The following is a 10,743-nucleotide window of genomic DNA, read 5'->3' as shown; positions in this document are numbered from 1 at the left end:
ATGAAAAAGATGAATTGATCCCCACTAGGACTATCACTGGCCATAGGATGTGCATTGATTACAGAAAACTGAATGCTACATCTAGGAAAGATCATTTTCCTCTTCCTTTCATTGATCAAATGTTAGAACGATTAGCCAATCATCCCTACTACTGTTTCCTTGATGGGTATAGTGGATTTTTCCAAATTCCTATCCACCCAAATGATCAGGAAAAGACTACTTTCACTTGTCCCTATGGCACATTTGCCTACAGACGCATGCCTTTTGGTTTGTGTAATGCACCTGCAACATTTCAGAGGTGTATGACCTCTATATTCTCGGATTTGATAGAGGAGATGGTGGAGGTATTCATGGATGATTTTTCCGTGTATGGCTCCTCCTTCTCCTCATGTTTGTTGAATCTCTACAGGGTATTAGCAAGATGTGAGGAGACAAGCCTAGTGCTCAACTGGGAGAAGTGCCACTTCATGGTGAACGAAGGGATAGTGTTGGGACACAAGGTATCAGAGAAAGGGATTGAGGTTGATAAGGCAAAGATTGAGGTCATGGTACAGTTGCAACCTCCAAAGTAAGTCTAGGATATAAGGAGTTTCCTTGGGCATGCTGGGTTTTACAGAAGATTCATCAAGGACTTCTCAAAGATTGCACGACCCCTTACAAGACTGTTGTGCAAGGAGGTCAAGTTTGTTGTTGATGAGAGCTGTCTGGAAGCTTTCAACAAGATCAAGGAAGCGTTAGTCTCAGCACCAATAGTCCAAGCTCCAAACTGGGATCATCCTTTTGAGATAATGTGTGATGCCTCAGATTATGCAGTAGGGGCTGTGTTGGGACAGCGAATAGAGAAGAAACTGCATGTCATCTACTATGCGAGCAGAACCCTTGATGAGACACAAGGGAGGTATGCAACAACAGAGAAAGAGCTCTTGGCTGTAGTCTTTGCGTTTGAGAAATTCAGAAGTTACTTGGTGAGATCAAAAGTGGTAGTCTATACAGACCATGCTACGCTTAGGCATATATACTCCAAGAAGGATACCAAACCGAGACTGCTGAAATGGATACTTCTACTCCAGGAGTTTGATATGGAGATTGTTGACAAGAAGGGGATAGAGAACGGCGTTGCTGATCACCTGTCCAGAATGAGAATAGAAGATCCAATCCCTATTGATGACTCTATGCCTGAAGAACATCTTATGGTTGTTAAGATATGCAAGAAGATGCATCAAACATGAATGGCTATGAAGGAGCTTCAATGTCTAGCAGTCAATTCAGAGAGTATGCCCTGGTATGCGGATGTGGTTAACTAAAAGGTCTGTGGAGAGATTCCTGCAGACATGGATCCTTATAGGAAAAAGAAGTTTTTCAGAGATGTCAACCACTACTTTTGCGATGAACCTTACCTGTACAAGAGGGGTTCAGATGGGCTGTTTAGGAGATGCATAGCAGAAGGGGAAGTACAGGGAGTGCTCGAGCACTGTCATGGATCCGCATATGGAGGACACTTCGCTACATTCAAAACAGTTCAGAAGGTTCTGCAAGCAGGCTTTTGGTGGCCAACGTTGTTCAGGGATACAAACAGTTTCATCACCAAGTGTGACGCCTGCCAGAGGATGGGTAACATCAACAGAAGGAATGAGATGCCTCAGAACCCGATTTTGGAAGTGGAAATTTTTGATGTTTGGGGAATTGATTTCATGGGACCGTTCAACCCTCCATCAAATGGCAACGTCTACATTCTGGTCGCAGTTGATTATGTCTCAAAATGGGTTGAAGCCATTGCAAGTCCTACCAACGATCACAAGGTTGTTCTGAAACTGTTCAAGAGCATCATCTTTCCCAGGTATGGAGTACCGAGAGCAGTGATCAGTGATGGTGGTACACATTTCATCAACAAGGTTTTCGAAAGCATGTTGAAGAAGTATGGTGTGAAGCATAAGGTGTCTACAGCCTACCATCCCTAGACATGTGGACAAGTTGAGGTCTCCAACAAGCAGATAAAAGGAATCTTGTCAAGAGTTATTGGGGCTTCGAAGAAAGATTGGTCTACCAAGTTGGATGATACTCTATGGGCGTATAGGACAGCTTTCAAGACACCAATAGGAAGGACGCCTTTTCAGTTGGTGTATGGTAATGCATGTCATCTCCCTGTGGAGATTGAGTATAAGGCGCTTTGGGCTATCAAGCTTCTGAACTTGGACATTGATGCAGCCCAGGCAAAGAAAGTTCTTGACATCCATGAACTTGAGGAAATCAGACTTGATGCCTTCGAGAGTTCCAAAATCTATAAGGAGAGAACCAAGGCTTTTCATGATAAGAAGATTGTCGTTAAGGAGCTTAAAGCTGGAGATCACGTCTTGCTGTTCAATTCCAGACTGAAACTGTTTCCTGGAAAGCTCAAGTCTAGATGGTCTGGACCATTTGAAATCAAAGATGTTTTGCCATTCGGTGCGATCACACTCCTGAACAAGGATGGCAGCGAGTTCACTGTGAACGGTCAACGTGTCAAGCGTTACCTAGTTGATCAAGACACACCAGAGGGGTCCTCCATACCTCTCTATGAGCCTCCCAAAGCCTAAAAGGCATAAAAGTCAAGCTTAGTGACTTTAAACAAGCTCACTTGGGAGGAAGTCCCAAAGGTATCCATGTACATATTGCTTAGGATTCTTTTTTGTTTTTAATTTTTGTTTTTGGTTTTGTGTTGTTCAGGAGATCCAAGAGATGAGAGAACAGATACATTATTATCAGAACGTGAAATGACCGAAGTGAGCGGGAGATGCAGTGTCAAACATAGTTCAGTGAGATGGTGGGTAGAGATGGTTTTAGTTAAAAAAAAAAAAAAAAAAAAAAAAAAAAAAAAAAGAAAAAATCCTACTCGACCCAACACTCACCCACTCGATCTACAACCACTCAAATCCTATCTTCACCACACTCTATCATCTCACCCACTCGACCACACATTCTGTTCTCTATCTCTCAATCCTTTCACTCGATATCATCATTCAACCATTTTCACTCTCTCTCACTCGACGCAGCTCACCATCACACCACTCGTACTCGCCATTACTCGACTCACTTTCCTCTCCTCCGATTCCACCCGCCAAGCAATCTCCTCGCCACTCGAGTAACAAGCTCAGTCACCCGCTCACTCGGCCACTCGAGTAACAAGCTCAGTCACCCGCTCACCTGGCTGGTTGATGCTTTCGACAGGTTTGACTCGAGGGAGGTCAGGATTAGATGTGGAAACGAGCATTGCGAGTGCATTTGCTGGAGCGTTGTCACTACGAGGAATCTTGGTTAGCTCAAAATGTTTGAACACTTTGGAGAGATCACGGACGACCTTGCCGCTGAACTAGTTAGCAACGAGCTGTGAGCCGTAGTATGCCTGAATTCTTTTGATTCCAATGCTATGTGCTAGCCGAAGGCCGGCGATCAGCGCCTTGTATTCTTCCTCGTTGTTTGAGGCTGTAAACGTTTATTGGAAAGATTGTTCTAACAGTTATCCTGTCAAGAATTGTAAGTGAATGCTGACCCGTGAAACATATTTTAAAGATGCACCATCTACGTGCAGTGTCCACTTCTTGTCCTCGGACACTCCTTGATCGAGTTCTGGCGATAGTTCAACGAGAAAGACAGCGAGAACTTGGGACTTCTACATAATATGATTGAAAATAGTTTCATTTCGGCTTTAACTTTGCCGAGCTCAACGGCCCAAATTGCTAGTCGGCCAAATTGGCTCGGGCTGAGGAGAATCGTTTGGAGCGGTTGATTTGTAAGGACTTCGACAGAATGTGATTGGAAATACTTTCCGAGACGAGATAACTACCGTATATGCGAGCTTCTCCAACATAGGGTAGCAAACTTCAGCACCGTTAAGGGTATTACTTACATAAAAGATTCGGGTGTTGTTCACCTCGATCATCTTTGACGACTAAACCGCTCACAGCCGAGCTAGAGACAGCAATATAGATGTGTTCATTGCGGCAATGCACTTGTGAGACGTTGTACCTCGCAAGTATTTTTTGGGGACGACAAGTTGATAATTGCGGAAATTTTTTTGGGATATTCTTCAATGCCTCTCTGGATGATGCGGTATCCATAGAATTCGCCTGATTTCACACTGAAGGCGCACTTAGCAAGACTTAACTTCATTCTGTACTCTTTTAGTACTTGAAAACATTGTTTTAGATGAGAAACGTGGTTGGCGGTGTGGGCAGATTTAACGAGCATGTCGTCGATATATACCTCCATTGTTCGGCCAAGTTGGCTTGCGAACATTCGATTGAAAAGGCGTTGGTACGTAGCTCCAACCCTAAGGGGATTACGTTGTAACAATATGTCCCTAACTCGATGATGAATGATGTTGTCTCTCGATCATTTTTGGTTGTAACCAGAAATAGCGTCTATAAAGGAGAGTAGCTCGTTCATAGCCGCAGCTTTGACTAGCTGATCGATACATGGAAGGAGAAAGCTTTCTTTTGGACACGCCTTATTGAGGTCGGTAAAATCGACGAAGACCCTCCACTTGTTGTTCTTCTTTTTAACGTCAACAGAGTTGCTTATCCACTCAGGGTATCGGACTTCCATAATAGAATCAGCGTCCAACAGCTTTCGGACTTCCTCGTTGACAGCAGTAGCATGATCATGGCCTAGCTTTCTTCGCTTTTGCTTGACTGGCTTGTAGGTGGGATCTACATTGAGTTCTTGACATATGACATTAAGGTCTATGCTGGGCATGTCGTCAAGGGTCCAAGAGAAGGTCAAAGAATTCTACTTCAAAACTTTTACGAGTTCGTCTTTCATAGGGTGTGGCATGTCGGCACCTAACCCGATGCACCGTGCTGGGTACCAATGGGTCACCATGCAAAGTGTAGTTTCCTCACTTTGTAGGGAGTTTCATGAATGAGAATTGGAGTGCCGTCCATTGTTATGAGTTCGTAATTGCCAGACTTTACAATCTTAGAGATAAGGTAAGGTCCTTCCCAGTGTGCCCCTAATTTTCCGGCATTGAGCTCGGTGGTATTCTCGAATACTTTCCATAAAACCAAGTCTCCTACAGCAAAATATCTGGTTTTCACCTTCTTGTTGTCAAACTTGGTTGCAGCTTGCTGATAGTTTTGTATACGAACAGCCCTTTATCTCGCTCTTCCTCGAGAGAGTCTAGACTATCATGCATCATTGTGTGATTCAGAGCTGGGTTATGCACGAGCATCGAACAATGAAGGGTTGGTATCCTGACTTCGGCAGGGGCGAGTGCTTCCATCCCGTAGAGAAGGGAAAACGGGGTGGGACCTATAGAGCGGCGTGGGGAGGTTCGATGTGACCATAATACGCCATCGAGCTCGTCGAGCCAAAATTCTTTTTTTTTTTTATCTTTGAGTCTCTTCTTGATGCCATAGATAATAGTTTTGCTGGTTGCTTCAGCTTGCCCGTTTCCCTGCGGATATCGGGGAGTCGAATTGCTCAAGTGTATCCGCCAACGAGGGCAGAAACCTTCAAATTATAGTGATGTGAACTGGGTGCCGTTATCGTTGACGATCTCGTATGGGTGTCCGTTCCTACAAATTATGTTCTTCCAAACAACCTTTGATTGGATCCTTGCGTAAGATTCTGCTTCAACCCATTTAGTGAATTAATCCATCATAATGAGGATATACTTCTTTTGATGGGAGGAGGGTAGAGGACCGACGATATCCATCGTCCAACGCATGAATGTTTAAGTTTGGTTGGAGCATGAATGAAAGGAGCTTGACGCATGAATGAAAGGAGCTTGACGCTGCCATTCTTCACACATGGCCACAAATATTTCGCAATCCGCATTCATTATCAATCAAAAAAGGCCAGTTTTGCAATTCCGTAACGCAAGAGCTCTGCCGCTAGAGTGGTTTCCGCCTGCGCCTTCGTGGACTTCTCGCATTACATCGACGGCCTCGTTAGGGCCAACACAAGTGAGTAGTGCTGATGCAATTATGCGGAAGAGATCTCCCTTTAGGCTTTGAATGAGGAGACAGGAAAAGAGCAGTTTGACCCATGCATGTAGGTCTCTTGTTACCAATAGACCATTCACTATTTTTTTTTTTTAAACAGAAACAAAAAAGCCGTAGGCATTTCATTTATTTTTTATCTTATTGTGATAAACACATGACATATGTGGGGGAAGTTGTTCAAGCTTCTTTTGATGTTTTTTTTATCTGTGTTTTCATACATTTTTATTTTTTTTTAATAAAATAATAACTCAAAAAACACCTTTTTTTTTTTTTTAATATATAATTACACTTCACAACACTCACACCTCACACTTCTTCTTTCTCTCTCTGTGTTTTAACTTTTTTTTTTGCAAAGGTATTTTTTTTTCAATTACATACATTATAATTTTTTTATACACTAACATATGTATTTTTTTTTTACAGCATTCAAAATACAATCCAAGCTTCAACTCTACACCTCTTGTTTCTATAATTTCCTACTGAAAGGTATATATATGTTTCCTCTTAAATAAATGTAGTTACATTATATAATATATTAGTAGTTATAAAATAAAGGTATTTCAGTTTTTGTTTAAAACATGCGTTTTCTACCATTTACGTAATATGTATGTTAATTTTATATATATATATATATATAATTATATATATTGTTTGGTATATATATTTAAAACATGTGTATATATATATAATTTTTATATAAAAAATTATATATATATATATATATATATTGTTTGGTTAATTTATTTAATGATTATATACATTTCCACCATATAGTTTGAAAATATTTATTTGAAAAAGAGTCGACAATAATATTTGAAATTGATCAGTTATTAATGATTTACTTCTCCAAACTAATTAATTATACCAAACAATTATTCCTCACAAAACTATGAATGAATCACAGGTTAATAAATATTTTTATTTCCAAAAAAGAACACTTTAATGCTAAAAAGAAGAAGAAAAATGAACCCTAGTTTCTCTTTACATGGCGACGGCGGCGGAGATACTCTAGGGATTCCCCGACGATGGGTTCGGTGGATCTTGGATATCTTCTGGTTTCAAGGTGTAGAGGATTCGGTGTATCGTTTTGGGGATTCATATCGGGAGAGGATTGGGCTTTCCTTTTATTTTCTGGAGTTGATCTGGGGAAAAGAAGAGATTTGGGAGATCCGTTCCCATGGCCTCAATCGGATTTGGCGAATCGGTTTGTGTATGATTGGATCCGGCTCATTGACTCTTGGCGATTCATGGAAAGGATTAGGTGTCAATCGAATATCCGGTGGTGGGACTCTTGGAAATTTGTATTAAGAGGTCATATATGGGCGATTGATTTCTTTCGATATTTCGGTGGCTATAAAAGGTGGTTTTGGTTCCTTTGCATATCTCACAACTCTCTTGACTATCTTTCTCTCTTTTGTTTGCTATTATATCTTGGGGTTTGCTTTCAATTTCGGTTCCTTACCATGTCGCAGAGCTCGCTTGTGAAGAACGGTGCCTCGGGGAAGAAGGTGGAGATGGGTCAGAAGCGGAAGGTGAAGGTTCCTTTTTTTGACAATGCTGCTCTCATCGCCGGTTATGACAAAACTGTCATCGGTAGATGTATGAATCCACGCAAACAAGACATGAAGAGTCTGCTTTTTATGCTCCCGCGTATCTGGCAGCTTGAAGATAAGGTCGTGGGGGCTGATCTCGGTCTCGGGAGGTTTCAATTTGACTTCGAGAGAGAAGAAGACATTGAGGAGGTGTTCAAGATGGAGCTGTTTCATTTCGACCATTGGATGCTGTCGATGGTTCGATGGCAGCCGTCAGTGGACCTAGCATATCCATCGGAGATTACCTTCTGGGTGAGAGTGTTGGGGGTGCCTCTACAATTTTAAGCCGAGCCAACTTTTTGGTGTGTCGGTGAAGATCTGGGAAGGTTCATGCGGTGGAAATTGATATGGGGCGTGTTCGAGTGACGATCGACGGGTTCAAGCCTCTGTGCTTTGAAACCGATGTTGAGATTGAGTCGGGGATTAAGTTTTTGGTCAAGTTGAGGTACGAACGACTCTTCGGATATTGTCGACTCTGCTCCAGTTTGTGCCACGACGAGGACCAATGTGGCTTGGTTGCTAATGAGGTCATTATACGCCCTCCACCGTCTTCTCGAGAAGATGGGGATAGACGCAGTCAAAGCTACAGAGGAGCGGTCGGGGCTGACAGGCGACGAGGATCGGACCAGGATGGTAAACTGCGGGAATCGAATAGGGATCAAGAGGGGGGTGATGAAACCCGAGGTGCTGGTGGTCAGAGACATCCAGGTAGTCGTCATGAGCATCGTACTCGGTCTGGCTTTTTCCATGGAGAACCTTCATACCGGCCAAGGCGGTTTACCAGCTATGCGGCTCTTAATGGGCATAGAAGAACAGCGGTTGATGAGGTAACGGGGGAGATTGGAATTGTAGAGCCACATGAAAGAAATGGGGCAGATCCTCAAGCTAAGAAAGTGAGGAAGGCCCTTTTCCAAGAGACGGTGACAAATGAGGATGCTACAATAGCGGAGGAGGTGGAAGAATCAACTTTGGAGGCGCCTGTGGTGGAAACGGTCGTAGTAACGGTAGCAGGCGGTACTCAGCCACATGCAGCTGATGAGGTGCAGTGCTCGGAGGTAATCATCTCCCCGGTGCAAGAAGACCAAATTTTGGTGGAGACTGGTGAGGTTTCACCCACTTCTCTAGGAGCGACGGAGATTCATGCTGAGGTACAAAGGGCTGAGGAGGAAGCTGACCTGTTAGGAGAGTATACAGTTGATGTTATGGAAACGGAGGGTTCGGAAATGACGAGTGGGGAGGCTGTTGTGACGTCCCTAGAAGAGCTGGTTCTTGTGGAGGAAAGTAAAGAGCTGATAAAGGAAGGCGTGGAAAGGGTGTTGCCTTGGCTGGTGCTAGCTCAAAAAAGAGGATTGCCAATATGGTCTCAACGCCGCGAAAGAGGGCCGCCCCAAAGGTCTCCACCCGTACCGACGAGGACGATAACCCCAAGAACCGGGAGATGGATAAGGGGGGGGGGTAATGGTGGTAAACCACCGAAACCAAAAGGCAACAAATGAGAGTACTATCTTGGAACTGTCAAGGGTTGGGGAATAAGACGACTATCGGTTATCTCCGGGACTTATGGAAGAAACATCGGCCAGAGTTTTTATTTTTATCGGAAACTAAGCAATCTTATCTATTTTTAGAGCAATTTCGTTGTCATTTTGGTTATAATAATGTAGTAACAGTTGATCCTATTGGTTGTAGTGGTGGTTTGGCTCTTTTCTACAATAATAATAATTTTAGTGTTTCGGTTTTATTTAAATCTAATCGGTTAATTGATATTGAAGCGATGATTAATAATCATGTGGTTCACTTGACTTTTGTTTATGGCGATCCGGTTCCAAAAAAACGAGATTTGTTTTGGGAGCGATTAATAAGATTTAGTTTAAATCGGTCCTCTCCTTGGTTTCTTATTGGTGACTTTAATGAAATAACTGGTAATCATGAAAAACGGGGTGGTAAATTAAGGCATGCTTCCTCCTTTGTTGAATTTAATGGGATGATAAGGAATTGTGGTTTGATGGAGTTCCCTCATATAGGGGATTGTTTATCTTGGCGGGGTTGGCGGGACAAGAAGCCAATTAGATGCAGGTTAGACTGGGCTCTAGGTAATGCGGATTGGCAGGATATTTTCTCGGATACGGTTCTGGAATATTTGCCAATGGTGGGTTCGGATCACAAGCCAGTCTTGGCTATTGTAGCTCAACAAAAGGCGTGTAGGAGGCGATGTTTTATGTTTGATAAACTGTGGGTGGGGAAGGAAGGTCTTAATGAGGCTATTGATCACAGTTGGAATGGCCTATCTAGCAATCGAATGGCAGGTTTCATGGATAAATTAATCAACTGTAGGCACAAACTCTCACAGTGGCGGAAAAACCAAGTTCCTTACGGTCGGGATTCTATTGGAGATTTGAAGAAGCAACTTGCGGAGGCCCAAGAATCGGATATTAGTACGTCTGAGGAGATCTATGATCTGACAGCTCGGTTACGGGAAGCGTATAAAGAGGAGGAGATTTATTGGCAGCAGAGAAGTAGAAACCGGTGGATGTGTGTTGGCGATAAAAATACAAAAATTCGCCGGGCTAGAAAATTGGCAGCAGAGGTGACTCGGAGTTACGACCTATTAGTTTATGTAATATGGGGTATAAGGTAATATCGAAAGTTTTATGTCAACGATTGAAGAAGGTTCTTCCACTACTCATTTTGGATACCCAGTCTGTGTTTGTGGCTGGACGACTAATATCGGATAATATTTTAATAGCCCAGGAAATGTTTAACGGTCTTCGTACCAATGCTTCATGTAAGAGTAAGTTTCTGGCTATTAAAACGGATATAAGCAAGGCGTATGATAGAGTCGAATGGGCTTTTCTTGATAGGTTGTTGCGTAAATTTGGATTTACGGATAAATGGGTTTCATGGATAATGTTCTGTATAACTTCTATTGAATATAGCATTCTCATCAACGGTAATTTGCAGGGTTTGATAAGGCCAGGGAGAGGTTTACGCCAGGGTGACCCTCTATCCCCGTATCTATTTTTTTCTGTGCACTGAGGCCTTAATTGCAAATATTCGGAAAGCAGAAAGGAATAAGTTGATAACCGGGATTAAGGTCGCGAATAAATGTCCGCCTATCACTCATCTTCTGTTTGCGGATGATAGTTTATTTTTTTGTAAGGCAAATAAGGATC

This window comes from Capsella rubella, unplaced genomic scaffold (assembly GCF_000375325.1).
Source record: "Capsella rubella cultivar Monte Gargano unplaced genomic scaffold, Caprub1_0 scaffold_7, whole genome shotgun sequence".
NCBI lineage: Eukaryota > Viridiplantae > Streptophyta > Magnoliopsida > Brassicales > Brassicaceae > Capsella > Capsella rubella.
Note: the sequence above shows the minus strand (reverse complement) of the source record.